At 40.7% G+C, this 23,717-nt stretch overlaps 1 protein-coding gene across 4 annotated transcripts in view; it reads left to right on the top strand.

The window, feature by feature from the left end:
• nlgn1 (neuroligin 1) overlaps positions 1-23,717 on the top strand; it is a 344,764-nt gene that overhangs the window by 43,906 nt on the left and 277,141 nt on the right. For 3 of the 4 annotated variants that reach the window (XM_082524410.1, XM_082524409.1, XM_082524407.1), the window contains exon 1: positions 10,421-11,252. The gene's annotated coding sequence lies outside the window, so the exon portion shown is untranslated. Of the gene's footprint in view, positions 1-8,335; positions 8,730-10,420; positions 11,253-23,717 lie in introns of those variants that run through there. The other variant, XM_082524408.1, reaches the window with a different exon arrangement.

Genomic DNA, 23,717 nt, shown 5'->3' with positions numbered 1-23,717 from the left:
AGGTGAGTGTTTCATTGAAGGTGTTTTGCATAGATGACATTTTGAGTTCTGTACCTGTTTGTGAAAGGCTGGAAATGTGGTGTGCACGTATACTGAAAGTGTTAGATATCGCTTCTGTGTGTGACATCACACGTATATCTGCGATACTGTACCTATTTAAAGTGTGACATTCGCAATTGCTTGTGGGATTTACATGTGCATGTATTCCATTTGTATGAAGCAGGTATTGGTAACATTTCAGTGGTACAGTGAAATGAACTATTTGCTCCGTACCTGATTCTTATCCATATTTGTTACAATTTAAATCATCGTGTTTCAGTATTAGACAAATATCACCCAATTAAAGACAAAATACTGTGTTTAAATGATCATTTCATTCATTAAGGGAATAAAACTATTCAAATGTACCTGGCCCTGTTGGGCCACACCCAGGCCTGATTACTCCCAGACCCAGACTCCCAAACTTAAATAGAACCTGTCTGACCTAGTGAAAAAAACATTTTCATTTTTTGAAAGCTTTAAGTCGCATTATAACTAGTTTAAAACTAACACGGCATTTCGTAAAAAGAACATTCAAACATGATGGTAGTGTGATAGTCGGAGGCTGCTTTGCTGCTTCAAGATCTGGATGACTTGCTGTATTGATGAGAAAGCCTGGTCATCAGTTTGTGCTCTAAAGCTTAAGCTCACTTAAGGTCACTTGTTATGCAGCAGGACAATGATCAGAAATACACCTGCAAGTCTACCTCTGTATGGCTCATACAAACAAACAAAGAACAACAAAGATCTAGGAGTACCTCAGGAAGATGAATGCAAGTGATCATATACTTAGTGAATACCTCAGGTAGCAGAAAACTGAGAAAGAAGAGGACCAGGAACAGGAACCATCACAAAAGAACAGGCCCCTGCATGGCACGTACCATCAGCAGATAGAAATCAAGAAATCCTAGACTGGACTGAAAGACAACACAGTGTCACTATTCATGGCAGCACAAAAAAGGAGCCCTGAACACAAAATCGATAGACCTCAGACGTAGACTGCGCAAACAATCCCCCTGAGACAATCCAGGACGTAACAGCATGGTGCAAAATGCCAACAGGCGGAGCATGCATGGAACACCAAAACCACATAGCTGGCATGGTATACAGGAAGATCTGTGCCGAGTATGGCCTAGAAATCCTGAGGTCACAGAATATGCCCCCTAGGGTGATTGGGTATAACTAATATAAGATTATTTTGGACTTCTAGATAAAGATGGGCAAACTGGTGATGGCCAAACAACTGGACATAGTAGCGGTGGATAAGCAGAGGAGAAGAGCTAGAGAAAATGTGGAGAGTGAAGGCAATAGTGGTCCCTGGGGCAACTCAAACTGGACGAGTGGCCCTAGCAGATCCCATGAACGCCATCCAAGATCCCTGGCCAGAAGAGTGCAGTCGTAGGACAATCAGATAACAGGAAGTTGATTCTATTCTTTATTCTTCAAGTTTGAGTCCTCTACCCGAGGCCTGGGAGCTTAGCAGTGTCTTTGCTGTTCTAGAGCTGCACTCTTTTGAACAGAGATCTCAGGTGTCGTTCTTCATATCTGGGGGAGCCACTTGCCCAGTTTGGGGCTTACTACCCTGAGTCCTCTGATTACCATGGGGACCACTGTTATTTTCACCCTCCACATCTTCTCAAGCTCCTCTCTCAGCCCATGGTACTTCTCGACCTTCATCCCAATTTTGTTGTCACTTGATATAGCTACATCTATCACTACAGCCGTCTTCCTCTGCCTATCCACGACTACGATCTGTGGTTGGTTAGCCATCAACAGTTTGTCCATATATATCTGGAAGTCCCACAGGATCTTAGCTCAGTCATTCTCAGCCACCCAGGTGTGTGTCCCATTTTTACTTCAGGGCTTCTAGACCATATTTAGCACAGATGTCTACTTATATAACACCTTCTATCTATACCTGATGACATCTTTGAAGATGCCTTTAGTTTTATAAGGGCCAAATTGGCAGTTGTATAGTAGTGAAGGAATTTTTCCATTACTGTATGCGCTGGGAATTTGCAGGAAGTCCACTAGAGGACATTGCAGATATCTGTTCTAACAAAGCTTAAAACATGTTTCCAGTGAAAAAATGCCATTGACATTAGTGTTGGCATAAAATATTTCTAAACACAGTCAGTTCAAGATTACCTGATGTTATTGGCAACCATGTGAACAACAATAGCTGAGGTCAGTGAGAGCCAAGGTTATTATCGTTAACGAAAACTAACGGAATAACGAAAACTAGAAATGAAAAAACATTTTCGTTAACGGAAATAAAAATAAAAACAAAAAAAGGAAAACTAACTAAAACTGTAATGAGTGTTCACAAAACTAACTAAAATTAACTGAATTTATAGCAAAAATGTGTTTAGTTTTCGTAGATGTGTGCGTGTCATACAATAGTCAAGAGTGAAAATGAAGTTTAGTTTCCAGATTTTTTTCTTGCTGTCTCACTATGCCAGCAGGTGGCAGTACGTTAGTCGAGTCGTCTGTGTTGCTGCTCCGTCCACGCGCAGAATCATGTCAGGAAAAGTCGGGAGAAAGCGCCAGAGTCCAATTTGGGATTACTTTGAATATGACTGTGTTTTGGATAAAGCAAGTGTCTTGTAGTGGAAAGAGACAAATTATGAGGGACATTTCTAAAGGGAAAAAAATCCCACAAACCTTAAAGTGCATTTGAAAAGCTCACACAAGAAGGCTAACCTAGCTTACCTTGAGAAGGTAAGGGAGCACACTCAACCCTCATCCCCAGAAACAGAAGCTAACCCCAGGCAAGGCAGCGTGATGCATCCCGAGACAACAGGACGGGGACATCTACATAACTGTGTGAGTCAATTGCCTTCAAAAAGTTTATCAATTCACTTGAACCAAAATTACGAACACCCGGTGCTGCAAGAGTTAATAGTCTCATTGGGGCCAAGATATACATTTTATAGTTGCCTGGTATCAGTGGTTGTTCATCTGCCTTTATTTATTTATTTATTTATTTAAAGAACCCATAGGTGGGAATGTGAGTTGTCTGTCTCTGCGTGTTAGCCCTGTGACAGACAGGCGACCTGTCCAGGGTGCAGGGTATGGTAGCTGGAATGGCAACATACCCAAGGATAAGCAGAAGAGAATGACTGATATGATGAAACTGGGATTTTGTTACACTTAATTATTGCAAACACAACTAAAACTATAAGTGAAACTAATCAAAACTAAACTGAAACTAAGGATTTTAAAAAAATAAAAACTAAACTAAACTAGCAACCAATTGGTAAAAACTAATTAAAACTGATATAAAATTGAAAATCTGAAGTCAAAACTAAATAAAAATAAAAACTAATGAAAATTGCAAAACTATTAAAACCCTGGTGAGAGCAGGGATGAGCTTAAGCAGATGCAGGATTTAGCTGCCACACATATGGTAGCTTAAATCAACGGGGTAATTCACAAATTATTGAATCTAATTAGATTCTTCGAGAAAAGAGCTGTTTCTTTCAGCACCACTGCAGAGGGCACATTTGAAGGAGGTTAAATGGATGGAAACACAATTACCATTGTCTCTGCTGACTCAATATGAGACCATCAGCTTTAACACTGTTCGCAAGAGTGCAAGGAATGTTACCATAAGGAAGTAATAGAACTCAAAATTGTAATTTGAATAAGAAGTTGTCATATTTTGACTAAATTAACTTACAAAGTTATCTATAGTGATTTAGTCCTGGTCCTTAAAATCCTAGTATTTGTTAGGCTTTTACTTAGCTCTAATTAACAGGTGTCTGTGTTATTTCAAGCTACATTTCATAACCCATAAAGTTTATGAAATGTAGCTTGCTAGCTTTTCATGTAAAAACAACACACACACGCAAAACAATCAAACAAAAAAACAAAACACACTGGAGGCTAATGGGCATATTTACACTCTGGTCCTAGACAGTCATGAAGCAAAAATGATTTGTATGTATCTGTCTAACCATACAGGACTTTGAACTTTAAAAAATAAGCACAAGGTCATTTGAGTTGCCAGAAACTACATTGACTTTAATGATAATAAATGTAGATATAGTAGATATACTAACTCACAGTGTTGCAAAAAAAAAAAAGAATAATACGTTGTAAGCACTTTATAAAGGGTTGTCTTTATCAAAATGACACATTGGGTCAAAATGTAGCTGTAACAAGGACATATCCAAAGAAAAATCTCCGTTCACTGTAGCTTTAAGGTGCATTACATGAAGCCTTGTTGAAACCCTTTATTCATCCACAAAGTTATTGGAAGACCATGAGCTCTGCACCTCTGCACTGCCATGATTCCAGGCATTTGTTGAGGCTGGTGTGGCTCTTGTTTGGAAGAACACATTTAGAAATTTTTCAGACACTTCACATTATGCTTCAGTGGCATCATGAGATAGATTAGTTGTTTAATGTCTGTGTGCATACATATCAAAGTGTTTTGTAAATTTGTTACAGGGTGGAGAATAAAAGATGCTTATGACAACATAATTTTTTAACATAAATTCTTCACATATCCTTTGTTGTTGTAACTTTCCTGTATTGTACATTTGGAAACAAAATGTGACTTATGTCAATATGGCACATCGTCTGTGTGTTTGTGGCATTTGTGTACTAGTAAAGATTAGTAGAGTACTAACTACTACTAGTCCTACTACTAGTTCATTTAGTTAGAGTAAATAGGAATAACTTGCACAAATAAAAAAATAAACTAAAGTGCTCCTACTTCAAGACAGTCTGTGAAGCTGCCTTGGGAGAGGAGGTTAGCTGTATAATAAACTAAAAACACCTCAATGTACATGTTATTCTAGATCATTTGCAGTTCTATTGCATTGCCATTATGTTTCCTCATATTCTTTAGCAAACATTACAATATTTTTTACTGTTATTGAAAGCCTCCAATGTGCATATAGACCTGTTAAAGAAGATGATATTCCAACTCGGCTCCATAGAGAGAAACAGACGGGGAAACATATCATATAACTGCAAAGTAAAGGAGTTTTGAGATTACTATTATTTATGTCACTTTTCAAGTTGTTTTAAGATTGTTTCTCATTTTGTTACTGTCACGTCCGGTGTGGCAGACGTGTGGAGTTGTAGAAAGGACCCAAAAGGCGGCAGCTCTGGTGCAGGTGAGTATTTATTTACAGGAGTGGGTACAAACAGCAATGGTGGGTGAACAAGAAACTGGAAAACCTAAACTGGGTAAAACTAACAAAACAAAACAGGAGCACCCATCCATCCAGTCGCTTCTGCTTCTCCTTGTCAGGGTCGCGGGAGCCTATCCCAGCTGTCATAGGGCGAGAGGCGGGGTACAACCTGGACAGGTCGCCAGTCTGTCGCAGGGCTAACACACAAGGACAGACAACCATTCACACTCAGATTCACTCGCACATTCACACCTAGTGGCAATTTGAATTATCCAATTAACCTATCCCCACAAGCTGCATGTCTTTGGACGGTGGGAGGAAGCCGGAGTACCCGGAGAGAACCCACGCAAACACGGGGAGAACATGAAAACTCCACACAGAAAGACCCCGGCCTGATGGTGGAATTGAACTCAGGACCTTCTTGCTGTGCGGCAACAGTGCTAACCACCGTGCCACCGTGCTGCCGGTGCACTAGGAGCACCGGCAGCGGACGGAGGTCCGGAGGCCAGCCACGCGAATGGCAACGGCGGCGACCCAGGCGACGGAGGCCAGCCGCGCGGAAGGCAGCGGCGCCGAAGTGGACACAGTTCAGGGGGCCAACCGTGCGGAAGGCAACGGTGGCGACTCAGGTGAAGGGAGTCTGGGGGCCGCCCACGACGGTGATGGCGCCTGGCCAGTGGCCTAGAAAGTGGCCGGTTAGCTGCAGACCCAAACGAGGCCGGACCAGGCAACGCCGAAGACACGGAAGCCGGACCAGGCGACGCCGAAGACACGGAAGCCGGACCAGGCGACGCCGAAGCAGAAGCTGCAGCTGGCGTGGAAGATGAGGCCGCAGCTGGCGTGGATGATGAGGCCACAGCTGGCGTGGATGATGTAGCCGCGACGAGTCTGAAGCCGGGCCAGGCGAGGACGACGAGTCTGAAGCCGGACCAGACAAGGCTGAAGGCGGCGGCGTGGAACCCGGAGACGGTGGCGCTGCAGGTGGCGGCGTGGAAGCCGGAAACGGTGGCGCTGCAGACTGGACTGATCCCTCGGACCCTCCAGCGACGACAGGAGACGAAGGCCGGACGGGCCCCTCAGGTCCTCCAGCGGAGACACGAGACGAAGGCGGGAGCGGTCCCTCGGACCCTCCAGCAGAAGACATCACCAAGCCAGCAGTCATGGAGCCCACTAGCTGACACAAAGGCGATTGGCTATGCACTGAGCACTGGCTCTGCCCAGGCAACGCTGACATGGTGCAGTTCTCAGGTGGCTGCTTAAACTTCAGGGGTCCAGAATCAGCTGGGGACTGAGACCTAGCCTCTGGGGAAGCCCTGGAGCGGCAAACTGTGCCAATGGCGGCTAAACCATGAAAAGCACCTTGAGTAGAAACAAGTCTTTCTCCCTGCATGGAGTGAATAAGTGAAACTGGTGATACTGGAGCTTGAACTACGAGTAACGGTGACACAGGGGCCTGAGCTACAGGTGACACTGGAGGCGCTGGAGCCTGAGCTACAGGTGACACTGGAGGCGCTGGACACTGAACTGAAAGTGACACTGGAGGCACTGGTGACAGAGCAGAGAGTGGCTGCGGGGCAGCTAACTGAGCTGAGAGTGGCTGTTGAGCAGGTGATACGCTGTTCACATAATCATCTGCCGCACAGAACACAGCCCCTGAATGAACAGTCACACAGTCCGAAAACGGAAAAGAGTCCTCACTCACCACAGCCGGCGAATTAGAAGCCCGAATGTCTGGCTGTGGGGTGGCGCGCCGGCGGCGCGATCAGCGTTTCCTCCCCGCAGACGGCTCCGACAGGCCGGGCAAGATCACATCCGGCGAGTCGGGCAGTGAGGCAGGAGTGGCTGAGAGAAGGTGAGGTGTGAGCCGGAGAAAAGCCTGCATGGTCGGAGGAAGCGACTTCAGAAGCCATGGCAGGCCAGAAAAGAGCCGTTGTAGCCGGCTTTCATAGCTGGACTGGCCATCGGGAAGGGTATATATAATGAAAGGTGTTGGATTGGCCAATTGGTCATGATCGACTCTGGGCTGGACTAATTACAGCCGAGGAGGCTGGATGCACCCTCCCCCTTGTTTAGCAATCACGTGATTTTCGCGCATTGCATGCCGGGAACTCGTGGCAAAACAATCCAAGTACCGCATCAAATGCAAGCGTTTGCAGCACCGCTAAACGGTCATTCACCGGTTCCAATACCTTCTTGTTTTTTCTTTGCCGCACAAAAAAGGAATGTACAAAACAAAAGGAGAACAATGCCGGTCCGTACAAAGACAGACTCGACGAAAAGACAAAGAAAAATACGAGGAAAAAATCAAAGGAGTGAAAGGGTCAGACCCTTAGGAGCACCCAGAGTGGACAAAAGACGTCAGCGTGCTGCCCAACTTTCACCACGCTCAGATTTATAATCATACGGTTCTTGGAGTGAGTGCATACACTCGTGAAGTTTAGTAACTTCAGATCACTGCAACAAGCCCAGGTACAGTTTACCGACGGATGGGTGCAGGACCTTGAAATGCACCGTGTAGAACGAAAGACTATCGTACGAACAAAGGTAAGTTTACCAGTCTCACAAATCGTCGTCATAAATACACATTCGTTAACCGTTTATTAATATAACCTTTGAGCTCAACGGTAATTAATTAGTAGTGGAAATAATTTCTGGTACCCATCACAGAAATGTAGCAGTGACAATAATATTGTATGCTGTAATCGTACTGGACAATTAGTGATACAAAACAACTGTTTTACCCTGTGAATAAAAGTATATGTTTTTGTCAATGTACCATGGTAATAACAGAAGCGAAACGCAATATTGTGTCAGGACAATTCACTATTTATGCACAATAAACAAAGGAGCATAGCGCGACAATTTCTGTTCAGCGCCAGACTTGCTTGTAACCTATATCACCAATTATGTTAAGAAAAATGATGTATTAACTACTACAGCAGACTGACCTTTGTGGGAATGCTTGGAGCAGACTAACATGTGAGCTGAAGTGTTCTGAGACGTTATATTTGGTATATCCAGACCATCCGTCGGCTCTTACTTCGGAAACATGGCTTAAAAAATTTCTCTTCAACGACGTAATCCGATAAAAAAAACCGATCTCTTTACCCGTCGGCTTCCCGTGGCTGTCATGCGACCAGCTATTGCAGTTAATAATACAACAGCTTCTTGGCATTTTTTGGGTTTCTTTTTATCGCTAGTACCTCTTGCCACAAGTTCCCAGAATCCTTTGCGGTTTTACCCCTGAATGACGTCACATTTTCAATCTTTATCCTGGTGGGCCGGTCTCTAGTCAAAATGCCCGGGCCGATTTTTTGTCCCAGTCCAGCCCTGCCGGCTTTCCACGGTGCGGCGAAGCTCCTCCGGAGGGTTCTCTAGCCACAGCCCGAGGAGAATCTCCACATTATACGTAATGTTGTCCCGGAGCTCCTCGGACGGATTTACTGCCGCTGGGTCCATGGTGGCTGGTTCGTACTGTCACGTCCGGTGTGGCAGACGTGTGGAGTTGTAGAAAGGACCCAAAAGGCGGCAGCTCTGGTGCAGGTGAGTATTTATTTACAGGAGTGGGTACAAACAGCAATGGTGGGTAAACATGAAACTGGAAAACCTAAACTGGGTAAAACTAACAAAACAAACCAGAAACAAAGATGCAGGGAGGTCCGGGGAAATACATACGGAGAGACGCATGGAGACCGAGGGGAAACAACACAGACGAACCAGCAACGACTAAGACAGGAGACAAGACTTAAAAACACTCAGAGAACACAGGGAGATCACGCACAGGTGGGGGACACAGCTGGGAGTGATTAACGTGATGAGACTAGGGAGGCAAACTAAAAACACTCACATAAGACGCAGACCTTCAAAATAAAACAGGAAACACATACACGCAATGACACAACAAACAAACTTCACACAGACTGGGGAACACATAGGAACATGAAAACAAAACCCAGAATAATAATAACTACTAAAACATAAACACGGAGTCACAAACTCCGGATCATGACAGTTACCTGCATAATCTGAGATGTTTCTTTTTAATTTTTTAACAGGTTATTTTTAAGTCAACCAGTTTCTAATAAAAATTTTCCAGTGTAATATGTTCTATCAAGTAACATTTTGTTCTGTGTATAGTAAGAACACTTGGTCCATGAAAGAAACTTTCATGGAACAAGTGTTTTTGCTTTGATTACGGACATGTCATTATCAATGTGCAGTTTTGTGTTGAGTCTCATATATGGGCTTAGAGCAGAGAGATCGAGTAGACAGAAAATGTGGTTGCCATGCTGCTGCCATGTGCATTGATGTCACACAGAATAAGATGATGGTTAGTATAAAACAAGCTACTGGTTCAGGAGGAACATTTTTCTATTTTGGATTGGTTTTGATTGATTTTTTTATTTGCTTTTGTATAACTTTTGTTTGTGTATAATTAAAAATAAGTAGGTTCCTTTTGATAAACTGAAAGCACAGACATCTTTTCTCTTCTTTTGGTATTCCCACTTTCTCAGCTCCAGAAGCTCTTCACAGGAGAAAAGCCAAAGGTCTCCATGTCTTTCTAAGTGTTAGAATTAAGCTAACCCATATCCCCCATGAGGGGAATGTAACTCAGACTACTGAGAAAGAGACACTATTTTAAGGTAAATCAGAGCTGAGACTTGTGTTTGGCAGTTAGACACCAGTAATCCCTGGGAGTAGAGATTTTGGTGACAGTTTACCTTCCACCTCAGTAAGAACATGGTAATAATTTAATCAAGGTCGTTTATAAATTCCTATGTGATTTCCAAATGGATGACCATGCAATAACCTGTTACTAAAATTTATATTATAATAGTGGCGTAGAATTCAAATGACAGCATTATGAATGACTAGAAAAAAGATAATATTACCGAGAAACCCTTTTAAAGATGCCAGCAAAAACCTCTGACTAATATTATGGTAATATTTTTGTAATAATACAGTAGACTGCTAACAATCAATTTTAAACATTTTAAACATTCAGCCTAATGCCTTTAAAATCATATGAAAATATCTATATGTTGATAATGGTGATAGACATATAATTTCAGTATTTGCACTATTTACTTGTTTTATTTTAAGGTAATGCAAAAATGTTGTGTTTTTTGTTGTTGTAGCTTATATGAAACAGGCTTCAAAATACAAAACGATACATTTTGAAAACTACTTTTAATATTAATATTTTCAAACATTATTATTTATAATTATTCATAAAGCATGAGTGTTAAAGATATTTTACTGTACACCAATGGGCAATAGGAGTTTACCTTTTTTTAAATCTTTGTTATATATAAGCAACAAGCTGAATGGTGGTCTAACTTTTCAAATCACACTTCACGAAGGTTTTATTGATTTCTCTTTTTACACACACGCAAAAAAGTCTCACATTTTAATGTTTCTTTAAGAGCAGTCTGTATAGGGGGCGGGGTGGGAATAAACTCATGTGGCTGTGGAGTTCCCTCTTAGGCCGCTAGGTGCGTCTCTGCTCCACGAAAGCTTCCGAGAGAGACTGGGGGCTGGAGGAGAGGAGGAGGAGGAGGGGGGAGAGGAAGAGAGAGCGAGAAAGAGAGGACGGCGTTTTATCAGCCAAGTGCAACCTGAATCGTGAGGAGCGGACGATGGGGGGGAAAAAAATCCCACTGTTCTTTCTTTTTCTCTAACGTGACCGTCATTAACATGTAGACCGATTCGCGTCAAAAGACCCGGAGCGTAATGGTTTCTTCTGTCACAGGAGAATTTTATAGTTGTGAATAAAAAAACCCATTTTGGATTAACGGAGCACTTGTTTTGGACTAAAAGGGTTTCCTTAATTTCTTTCTGCCCGTGTGTAAATGTTGGACCGCATTTAACCCGAGTTTCTACCCTCTGGAGTGAAAAGTGCGCCAGTCTTATTTCCAAGGCTTATTTCCAACGCTTGAGCGTCGGGATTTTTTCAGGGGTACTATGTGGCTTTTGGAAGGACTGGACCTTAACCTAACGGGACTTAAGGCACAGAGGAATATTGTCTGAGGTGGAAAAAACAGCGCATGGGATCGTTTCTTAACGGTAAACACACGCTCATACTTAACTCTGAGCACTGTCGGGTTTCTGTGGGCTTTGAGAATTCACCGGTAGAATCAGCAACTGTGATGCAGTGGGTTGATTTTGTTTTTTTGTTTTTTTGACTTCATGATTTACACTGCAGAATTATTTACAAGATGTGGTCGAGGACAAGTTTATGTGGTTGAAATAACGAATAGCATTAAACATCTCCAAATGACCCTGTTTCTTCTTAGTCTAAGATGTAAGTCATGGGAGGATCTGCGCCTTGATGAGCGTCCCGTGCACAGCAGAAAGCAGCATCTCGTCTTCTTCTGTCTGCCACTTTTGACTCTCTCACTCCGTTCCAAGCGCATGAACGCACAGAGCTGCGCACTCTCGCCGACCAAGCTGCGCAAAATACTTGCTTTAGAAAAGAAACCTTTAGGTGAAAAAGGCTCAGTGATTCTTGTTTTTCGTAAAAATACTGACTTGCTTTTGAAATAGGACATATAGCTGATATTCGTTACCGTCGGTCGATCGCTTACCACCTGCAGACTGTTTGTGAGCGTGCATTTCTGTCACTGTTCAGGAGGAGCTTCTGTTAATGAAAGAGAAAATATTTAAAAAAAAATTGTCAGCATTAAACATTTGAGGCAATGTGTTTGGTGTGCAACTGATACTTAACATTTATCGAAATTTGTCTTCGTTTTCTCTTGGTAATCAAATGAATGCAAACCTCCTCTCAGGCTGATTGCTGAGGGTCAGGATGGAGGGAGATTCATAAAGTGTGTGTGTGTGTGTGTGTGTGTGTGTGTGTGCTGAATGGAGTCTCTCTATCCTCTCCTCGATCCAGGAGGAGGAGGAAAGTTGCGCCCGTTGGCCGCTGCGGGGGCACCATCATCATATAAAACTGGATGAATGCGGTATTTGTGTGTGCACGCCTCAGCGACTTGTCACACACACACACACACACACACACACACACACACACACACACACACACACACACACAAATGCAGCAAAAAAGGACGCGTGGATGCTTCGATGTACTCCGGTCAGATACAATATTTAATGGCATTACCCCTTACCCCGTTACCCTTACACCCCTTTAAGTTCAGCCCAGATCAGGTACCTTTTGAGATGGTGAGAAAGAGCTCAGGTACAGAAATGTCTGCACTTCTTGAGCTATTAGAGCATCTTTTCAAATGCCCCGAAGATCCCAATCAAGGCTGGACAATCATGCATATTTATGTATTTGCTTCAAATAGGCTACTGTTCAAAGGCAGCACAGCAGATCAAGATACTAATGCATTTGTTGAGATTTCCAAAGATCTAGTAACTAAACTAGGGAATGCGGATTCCCCGGACTACATATGCCACTACCACCTACCCCAAATTACCACAGTATGTAATTGAAGCACCTTAGGGCCCACTTGATTAAATTAAAAGAAAGACATGGCATAACTCATAATGACATTCTGGAATAAACACGGAACGCATAGTATAAGAAATCTCAAGGCTAAACTGTTTCATTCATCTAGTAATGAGATGTGGATGAAGAGTGAAAGGAGGGCAATCATGTGAGCGGAACACTGTTCCTGGCAGTAGTTGATGATGACATGATCTGCAGATGACCTTTTTAATGAAGTTTCGCATTGCTGTGTTTGCTGTGGATGTGTTTGTATGTGTGATTTGGATGGAGGTAGGGGGCAGTCAGTTCATACCTCTGTGTCTCAGGGGATCTGATCTACATAGCTTAGCCCTGAAAGAAAATGTCCATTCGCCACTCATCAGTGTGATCTTCTTTTTGCTCATCACACACCTCTATCCTTTTTAACCAACATTTTTCTACTTTCCTTCTCATATACCAGTTCTGTGCATGGCAGGGAGCTAGTTTGTAAATTATAGATTTGTTGGTGACTCATGCTGTGGTCCTGTTGTTTCACCTCACTCTCCACTCGGTTTTTATTTATTTGTTTTTACATTTTTATTTATTTCTTTTGGAAGTTTCTCTTGTGTAAAGCAGGGAAGTTCTACTTTAAACTGTTTTTGTGCCACTGGGTTTGGTCCTTCTGAATAATCCTCCAAATGTAACACTATGAACACTGATCTGAGCTGAATATAAACTCCAGCCTGTTCCTTCTTAACAATTTACCAGCATTCTTGAGATATTTTCTTTCTCCCCAGACACGAGAGCACTGGTTATTCTACTCATATCTGTGTTGTTACTAATAAACGGACAAGCCATGACTTACTACTAACCACTTTTTTAAATTGGTCATATGGAAACGGGACCTATCTAAGGGTTTTAAGTGGTAAAGTGAAGATTATGTATTGTTGAATCAGTGGTATAGAAACACTGCTGAATGTACCATATTTTAAGATCTAATTACACTCGAATTGTGGCGATGAAGAAACAATTAGAGGATTTTAAATATGCGTCTTTCTTTCCTGAGACAGCACAAAATAAATTAAGTATTGACAGAGCTACAGAGAGGGCACAGGGATTTTCACTGAGCTAATTTGTCTTTAATATTTAAGATAAAAGTGGTTCAAGTTTACATTTGCAAGTTGTTGGTGCTTACAGATCCAGGCCACGATATACAAGAATAGAGATTCAGTTAGTTATTATTTTTTTTTATTAAATAAACCAAATCAACCCAAAGTAAAGTAGGGGGGAAACATAAACAGACACATATCAAGGTTATCCACTCATGCAAAACACCACTACATGCTGTGTTTATTACAGCTACAAAACACTTTTACGTTTGTGGGGAACCTATGAACAGTAGGAGTAAGAGTATAAACTATAATTCCTCTTCTCTGGCTTTAATAGTTTGATGCTGAGATTCTGCTTCAACATTTGGAAGCTCCTGGGCTCTAGGACGTGTTGAAGCTCATGTCGCTTCTTTTATCTTTTTGAATTTATTAATTGCATGGATTGTGAAATAAAACAGTCAGTCTGCATGCTTAAAAACAGAAGGTACAGACAGGATGTATCAAAATGTGAAACTCATCAGAAGTGATCATTTACACATTGACATGATATATGAATGGAGCCAGAGAGTCACAATTCCACCAACAGACCCATCCCTATAAAATATTCTGAGATGGAGCAAGCTGTTCCTGCTCAAATGAAGTAGACACGAAGGTGCACCAGGGATGGCCGAGGGGATAAACATGGTGTGCAGCAAAACAGAATACTGTTTTGTGCGACTTCTTTGTGGGAACCTTGTTTATGGCAGGTGCTGCTGAAAACGGCGCAATGGAGTGAGAAGACAATTGAGCCTTGTAACATCTCAGGAGTCCAATTTTTGTTTAAAGAGTTGGAGAACCTTGTCTGTAGCACAGAATTGCACAGGAGGTCTCAGGAGGACCCAGATTTGTTGAAGTACCTTTTAACTGCAAACTTGTCATCTGCACCATGTATTGCCACTTCTCTTCTTAATGTTGGAACCATTGGTTAGTCATATGTGCATGCTGTAATCCAGAAGTTACAGTTGAATGTGGAATAACTAGGAGCAGATTTCACAAAATGACCTGTTGCAACAGTGGCACCCTTTTACAATACTACAATCGAACTCAGTGAGTTCTTTATTGTGACTCATTCTTGTTTGTAAAGGTAGACTGCATAGCTAGGTGCACACCTAGTAGGACTGAAAAAGCCCGAATTAAAAAAATAATAGGTGTGGTCCAATAGCTATATTTTTCTATATAGTTGAACTATCATAATGTCCTGCACTGATAATGTATTATCATGTTGTGCAAAATCTAAGAGAGTCAACAAGAGTCCCCCATTATGTGAGACTATGTACTCTACTGTCCTACTTATGTCATGTGACAAGAAACTGTAATAACTAAGGAAATGTCTGAGAAATTCGTCAAGGTTTGTCTTTTACCTTGTTAAAGGATATAATTTAACCTTAAATTCACCACACACTTTAAACCTTAATCAAATTGTAATAAAAAGGTACATTTGCATACAGAAGTAAAATCTATAAATAAATAAAAAATATTCATACATAAGAGTTGAATGCTTGTCTGCTGGTGTCAGAAATTATGTGCTGTCCACTGTTGCACACACCTCGTAGTTCAGATATTAAACACTTTTTTCCTCTTGACATCAAAAAACAATGATTACACAAGAGCCTTTTCATTAAAAGAGAATGTGAAGAGCCAGAGTTCACATGAGTAACCGGTGAACTGGGATTAAGAAGGTCTTGGTTACGTGCACGCTGGGTCACCCTTAAAATTTTAATAAACAAAATAAAAATGTACATTATATTACATTTTTTTTCTAATACACACAACATGCTTTTTTACTTTAGATGTGAAAAAACGATATAAACTTGATGTTGTTCTTTTTTTCCCCAGACGTTTCAGGCAGTGCTTCCTGTAATGTAGGGGATTTTTAAGACACTGACAGCTAGCCTCTAGATAGGTCAAAATGGACTCAAATGAACTCTAGCTCATTTACACTCATTTCTAGTACTTGAAACTCCACCAAAACCAGATAGAGATGAACCACATCTACATGGCCACTTCTTCCTTGCAATTTGTGAGGTTTATGCAAGAAAAATGTCAGAAAAATGTAATAAATAGCAGTTAGAGGACAAATAACAAATATGTCTATTCATTTTTACATCAAGTAGTTTTTTAATGTGACCACCTTTACAGTCAGTTTCATTAAAAGCTATATGTAATGCACATATAATGTTCAGTAGAACGCAACATGACTTCCTACCAGTCACATGATTTGCAGGAAGTAGTGTTGCAGGGTGACATTTGTTGAACGTGTCAAATAACTGAATCACCATATGACTTCACACCCATCTACATTTCTGTGTAAGAAGCCAGCATGCAAAAAAAAACTGAAGCAGAATTGAAATAATTATTTTTATTCTCAGTCTGGCCAAAATGAGTCACTGCTTTAATGAGAATTTCTGGTATAAATGGTGATTAACGCGCTGATATGCAACAATGGACTGTGCGAAGATACCATAGCATTAAATTTAAGTATATGCTATACTCTACCTTTCTCTGATTTTGTCAGTAAGGAGAACCCTCGAATAATAATGGGCAGGGACAAAACATTCATTTGACAGAAAGGTCTATATAGGCACATTGGTGAACTCTTTTTCTTGCTTTCTTTGCTGTGTGAGCCCAGCTGAACGAGCTGAACAGGTGTAGAAAATATAAATGTCATTGTGATACAGACAATAAAGTGTTTTGCTTTTGCCACAAAACCATCATCCTACACTTAACACTACTTTTGAAGAGTATAGCAGTTAGGAAACCATAATAATAGTCTTAAAAAGAAACAGCCCGATGTTGGAAACCAAACTGTGGGATTAACTGTGGGAATCCAACTCAAACTGCAAATTAAATATTGAAACAGAGCCAAATATCTTCCAACTGGATGTGCTTCCAAGTGAGAAACAAACTGCTAGCTACTATATTGTGAACATGTTGCAACTACTTGTCTAATGTTACTGCATTATTAAAATGATGAATGTAATATGTCAGGATTTGTTTGGTAGCTGTATGCAGTGGTTGAAAGCGAGTACTCTGTTTTATGTTTCTCTGAGCTTATCTGTACTAAAACATTTGTTTTGAGATTAGAAAGTCTGAAACGAGTAAACCGGCATTTTCATTTGTTACTCACTGGTTTAGTGATGTTGAGCTGAGGGGTGGTGTGTGGGGGATGGCTCAATGCAGCAGCATTCTACTGTAGCCTTCTTTTGCTTTTCTGGGAGGTTTTTCTTTGTAAACAAGTGCTTCTTGTTACTGTATACCCAGTGTCCCTAGAAATCCCATTCAAACTAAATTGTTCTTCAAAACAAGAATTATTTGTGCCAAGAGTAACAGTCAGAACTGAATAGCTATGTATTGTGTAGTAAGTAGAATGTAGCAGTGTAACAATTTTATAAACAGTCTAAAATTGTGATTTAAACATTCACAATTTTTTACCGAGGTTTTAAGCTCCCTGTGATTATCAGTGTGGAGCTGGTAATGCCTAGTTAAATTATGTTGGTCAGATAAAAGCTGTAATATTAAGATGAAAGTTATTTAGACAACAAGTGAAATGGAAATAAATCCATACCTTTATAACATAACAAGAGCTGTTACAAGTCTGTGTCCTGTTGCCTAGTCTTACATTAGATGAGTTAGGTAAATGGAACATAGTTTGTCATTTCTTCAAATTATGAGAAAATGTCATGCCTTTCCAGTCATGACTTTCTTTAATAGATTAATAATCTGCAGATTAGAATATATTATCATTTTAAATTTAGTATGGACACCCAGGTAAATACTTGACACTCAATAGATTTTTACCCCTCAGTTGTAAAAGGCTGATGGGGTACTGTTATTACCCTGTGGGACAGACGAGCAGAGGAGCGGTATGGACACCAAATTTGTGAATGTAATAACTTGAGAATCAGTCGATTTAGGATTTTGAAAACGATACCATACGTGCAGCTATTAAACATCTCAGACGAGCTTGAATCTCAGCGACATAAAGGTCAAAGGCAGAAGTCAAGTTTACTAAAAATGTTATGGATGCGATAACTCAAGAAGGAAGTCACCTAGGTTTGTCAAATTGATACCATAGGAACAACTCCTTAAAATCTTGTTTGAGCCAAGGCCCAGGTGACATTGATTTCAAGGTCTAGGTCAGAGCTCATGTTTTCTGAAAAACACAAAAAAATGGGAGTTTAGTTAAAAGTTTACATTTTAAGACAAACACTGTTTAGACTTAAATATTTTCGTTATCTTGTTAAATGAACACTGTCAATTAACATTACACTGATAACACCCCTGATAACATTTCCTGTCTCACGCCAACATTGGCATTGTTGTTTCATTAATTAGACATCGCTCCTAGCCACTACCTTACCTGATTACAGATGGCTGATTTTGCTGTTGGTTATTGGTCGCGAACAGTTAAACAGCTAATATTAATATATTTGCCAGTCGCGATAACGTTTATGATAACCGTTCATTAAAATGTAATTGTTCTTGTTGAAATGGGAGCTTTACTGATATCTTGATATCGCTCATAAAATGTTGTAAGGTGTTCTGAACATCAACGGATTATCTGCCAGTGAGTGGAGTGGGTGTCTGTCTGCAACTCTATGCAATGGTATACATACATATGTGAAAGTAAAATCTTAATTCTGAAACAGTAAAAGCTTCTGGTGTTACAGTGTCAACTAAATTCTTTGGCCAGTAAATAAATGTAGATGTAGATATGGATCCAAAAACATCTGAAAAAAATATACTTGCTCATGAACAGTGTAGTTATATAATATACTGTAAATATACTGTATATATAGATAAACTCATATTCAGGCCGTTTTCAATTATTGGGGAAAAAAAATCCAGATATAAATAGATGCAATCAAAGGAGAACATAAAAAATCACGTATTAACTCAGCTGTGCTACATTGCTAACAATAAATAAACTTAAAAAAAAGTTTTTTTAAAGAAAAAAAAAGAAGTGCAGTACTGCCTCAATAAAGTGGGCATTGATGCTCATACAGCTGATGGACCAAGTGTGTAACTTGACCATTCCTAAGTGATAGTGTGACAGTTGTTTGGCTCTATAATCTGTTTATACACTGGAAACTACCATTTGACTGAGAAATGTTTTTGGTAACAAGAGTCAGTACTTTCATCTGCTGCTTAAACTGAACATTTTTTGACTGCTCTTGTTGATATCGTGTATTTTACAATAAGGTATGCTATTGTATTATGACATCAGTGTCTTTCTTTATTTTTTGTTGTAAGGTATGGTACATAAGTGTTTGGAACTGTGAAGTCTTGCATTGTGCATTGCATTGTGCAAGTAAACAGTCAACTGTGCACCGTGCGAGGATGGCACTGCTTCAGAAGCATAAAAAGAATTTGTGGTGTTATCTGCCTTTGGGGGAACGTGCTTTTGACACAGTTTGCAGTATATGTCACTCTGCTTCTTTGTTGGACTTTAAATAGCCTGGGTCTGTGTCCCTCAGGGTGTCATGTCTGTTGTTCAAGTTTTCCATTGTCTTCACATTTGCCATCATCTTTTACCTTCCTCACATTGCTAACATACTAGTGCGTACGTCTGGAGTAGCCCATGCACCTGCACATGTGCTGCTGCTGCCGGCTGCTCTTCCTACGCCATGTGTGTCAATCTAATCTGACGTGACTCCAAGTCTGTTCCAACCACATGATTGGTTTGGCAGGAAGCTATTCTTATTGTTACTGCCCTTTTAAATTGTCTGTCAAAACATGGATGAGATGAATTCTGTCCATTTCACATTGACCATGACTCATATTACAACTGAGGAAAGGTTTTTAGTTATTAGCGGTAGTTATCTTTATCATATTATTGCTCAGCCCTAGTTGACACCCATCTTATCTGGGTTATCAGTGGTCATATTATCTTTGAATGGTCTGCTACAGGATAATCCAACTGCATGTCAACAGGTGTGACCATTAACAAAACAATTCTGCGTCGCACAGGCACACGGTTTTATGCAAAGTGACCCACTGAACTGTCATTTAGTGCTCACGATTAGCTTTTCGTCACTCTGCCCTGGCCCTTGCTCTTAGGTTATGAGAGCCTTTTGCTAGCATTCTGAAATGACTTCGTACAGACGCTGTGGTGAAAGCCGATAATCATTGGCTGTGTTTACATAATTTTTTTTCTCCCAGATTTAATAACTGTAACAGTCCCTGCTGAATTATCTGCAAGTGCTGAATAATACTTTTTTATGCTACAGTGCAAGCAGCTTGAAAGACTCGACACAGTATCCTCCAGGACTTCTTGAAAAATAAATAAACTATTTCCATAGTGTTGATGTGAAGCCAAGTTGATGAATTATGAGATGATGGCTTTGCTCTTTTTTGTCTTACATTTGCCCCAGAGGGTGTCACTTTTAGAGTCTTCAAGTCCTTTCACACATTTGTATTAGCTGAAAGCTCACCTGAGGATGAAGCTGAAAAGAACAGACTGTGCTGGCAGGCTGATAGGGCTGTTAAGGTTAAGGCTGTTACATGGCCAGGGAGTGTGTCCTTGTATGTGCATGAGTGTGCCTATGTGCAGGCATGCATTACTCAGACTAGAGGTTTGTAGAGAAACAACAGTAGAAGTGGAGCAACGTTAATGGATAGCTGTACTTCCAAGAGACAAAGCTACTGAAGTCTTCTCTTCTCTTCTCTTCTCTTCTCTTCTCTTCTCTTCTCTTCTCTTCTCTTCTCTTCTCTTCTCACACACACAGACACACAGACACACAGACACACACACACACACACACACACACATTCGCCTACCAATGGCAGTGGAGATGTTATGGCAGGTGGTCATCTGTTAACAGCAACCAGCTCTCCTTAAGGGTCTCTGTGGAACCTCAGGGACTCGAGAGAGGAAGGTTTTTCAAATGTGCTCCTCAAACTAACTGGCTACAGTAATTATGTCTTTGAAGTAGACTTGAACTCTCACCAAGTGTAACACAGGTTGGAAAGATGAGTCGAGTGATTAAGAGAGGTAATGGATACTGGGGAGGGTGAATGTAAAAGGTTAGGAATGAGGTATAATGATCTAACCTGCACAGGTTCCTTGTGATTTGGGTGCATAATTGTGTGTCCTTTTATGTGTGATTGTGCTTTAAGTTGAATGTGTGTGTGTGTGTGCGTGTGTGTGTGAAAGCTTTCAGGAGGCAGCCTGTACTTGCCTGTGCCTCTGTCCTGAAGGGATACATCTCACGCTGAGCCAGTGTGGTGGTGAGGAAAGCCAGTTTCACGCCAACCTACTGCTTTCCCCATTGACCCCAACCCCCTGCAACCACGCAAAACATGTCTGCCAGGTGAAGCAAACAGAGTAGGGAGAACTCAGCTCTTCCACCACCCACACAGATAACACCGGTCACTTTCCATTTTATCCCTGCTGTGGTACTCATGGCACCAAGCCGCTTAGTATGGACGCCTACTGTTAGACTTTGTGACCGAGAGAAAATTTCCACACATTGATTATTCTCTGTCTAGGTGACTGAATTGAATACAATGCAGGCCGATGAATGCTTAATGCACACATAATTCATGTAAGGTTATTAGGCTGTGTGTGTGTGTGTTTGGCAGGGCACATTGGACTGCTGTAAGAGGCCGCTGCCTTCAGGGAATACCACTGCCATGAAGGATGTGCATGGTCTGCAGCAGCATTTGTGTGGGTGGTATGTGTGTAACATTGAAGGTTTCTAATCAGAACATCGCTCTAACATCATACTGGATGATCTTCAAATTCTATAAATCCAAGCACATATACACACTTAATTTCATAGACATACAAAAGTGTTTTCTCCACTCACATTGTCTACATGAATGGATGTTGACGCGTCACTATTTCATAATTTGCATCTAATTTATATATAACTGTTGCTGCGATAAAGATGACATCTAAGGTGTGCAAAACACCTGACCAGAGAGGACATGAAAATGTTTTTGATTCCTTCTGAAATTGTAAACAGATGAAAAATGGAAAAACTGTTAGTTCACCGGGCAGTCTCAACATTAGTATGAATGGATCGAGCTACTTATGGCAGCACATTGACAAAGTTACAAAGAACAAAAAAAAAAAAAACAATGAAATGAAGCACACAGTAAATTTGCAGTGAATACTTTGAAGGGTGAATTTCACAAAATAGTATAAGTAATTGTGTAAACTTACAACAAAAGTCCACAAAATACAAGAAATGTAAGCTTTGTTATTTAAGCTTTCCTACACTTCAACATGTGGGCCTTGACCTGCTCTAGAAAACATCGCTAACCCTCCATCTGAAACATACATCAGTTCTGCAAAAGTTCTTTCAGGTTTTATACATCCTGCCTTTGTCTCACAGAAATACTTGAAATGACCAATTACTATTAATACTTCATTGCTTGGTGGTAACATGTTTTAATATGTTAAAATTATGTGCCCAGCAAAACAATCCCAGTAAAATTCTTCTTGAAATTCCTGTAGTTCAAATGATATATAAAACAAAGTCTTGTTTAGGGAGCGCATTACAATCCAAAATCTGTAAGCCTTACCGCAAGCCATCTCTTTATAGTATATCATAAATACATGGATATACAATGTATTTAACAGATTACATGCCACTTTACAATCCTAGGCATTTTCATTTATTTCTTGGAGAACAGGGTGTTTCCTGAAGTGGAGAGGGGAAAGGGTTTAGTTGATTTTATCAGAGTAGATTGAGCATGTGACAACATTTTCTAATGTGAGTAGAAAGAAGGGGGGGGGGGGGGGGCAATGAAAGCTGTTTGATGAGAAGGTAAAGAAAGGAAGAGAAGTCGAACATGGTGAACACATGGACACATCCTCTCAGTACTCCTATACCTTACTGTTCCGTAGGCTAGCATGTGTGTATTTTTTTGTGTGTGCTTGCGTGGACCGTGTGTGCGAAGTGCCCTAGGCTCTGTGCTGGAGTTTAACTCTGTTCGTGGGAGCCAAGGGCACACAGCACACTGATCCAGACTGACAGGCCAGCACACAGGCTACATTCCCTAGTCAACAGCCTGAACAACAGCCAGTCAGCCTTGTTCACGAGTAGGCTGCCTCGAGACACGACAGTCAGCAGGCTAGGTTTTTTTTTATATGAAACCAGCACAGTATCCATCATGATTTCAGCATTTCTGTCCAGTGCCAATAATGAAAGATAAGAGAATGGACATTTAAGTGTAGAGTATCAAACTCAAAGCAGAGAAGTAGAAAGTTGTCTGCTTATAGTCTTCCGTGATATTTCCCCAGTCTTACCTATAGCGTAGATTTATTCAGAGGTTTTGTAAAAAATGTAAATGCTAATTGCTGCAAATGTTGCAATTATTGTCTTAAAATATCTTGAGAAATGCTGTAATAATTACCCAGTACCAGTTTTCTCATCTGACAGTGAGATTGAGAGATAAGATCAATACAGCAAGTGTAAAAATAAGGACATTTTATTGCAGTTAGCTAACACATAATGAAAATTAAAAATATAAAGAATGGTAAATATTCTGAAATATGTAAAAATATGTATAACAAAAAAATACTATGAAGTGTAGTTGCAAAAGCGACCTGTGGAATTAAGATTTTTCTAGCTAGTACGAGCGCTGTATTTCATATTTTGGGCTAAACAGCTGAGGAAAGACTGCGAAATCTACATGAAAACTATGAGAACATGTCCATGGTGTCCTTGATTCTACAGCATCATGCATAATAAGGATACAGTAGCTGAAAAACTGAAGCGTAGTTCAGTATTCTGTTGTCACAGAGGTAGCTGTGCTGCTCGTGCTTTCTCCTTTCTCTTGGCCTGCCTAGCCGTCTTTATATTTGTAAAATGTCCATATTATTGTAATCATGTACCGTATATTCTGAAAAATTAAAACCCAGAGTGCAAATCACCAGCACCAGATTCAATATCTTTCACACATGCTTGGTTGTACATACAGGCATCATAATTTTTAAAG

Source organism: Aulonocara stuartgranti (assembly GCF_965226115.1).
Source record: "Aulonocara stuartgranti genome assembly, chromosome: 23".
Lineage (NCBI taxonomy): Eukaryota > Metazoa > Chordata > Actinopteri > Cichliformes > Cichlidae > Aulonocara > Aulonocara stuartgranti.
Note: the sequence above shows the minus strand (reverse complement) of the source record. Positions and strands in the feature narration are given on the sequence as shown.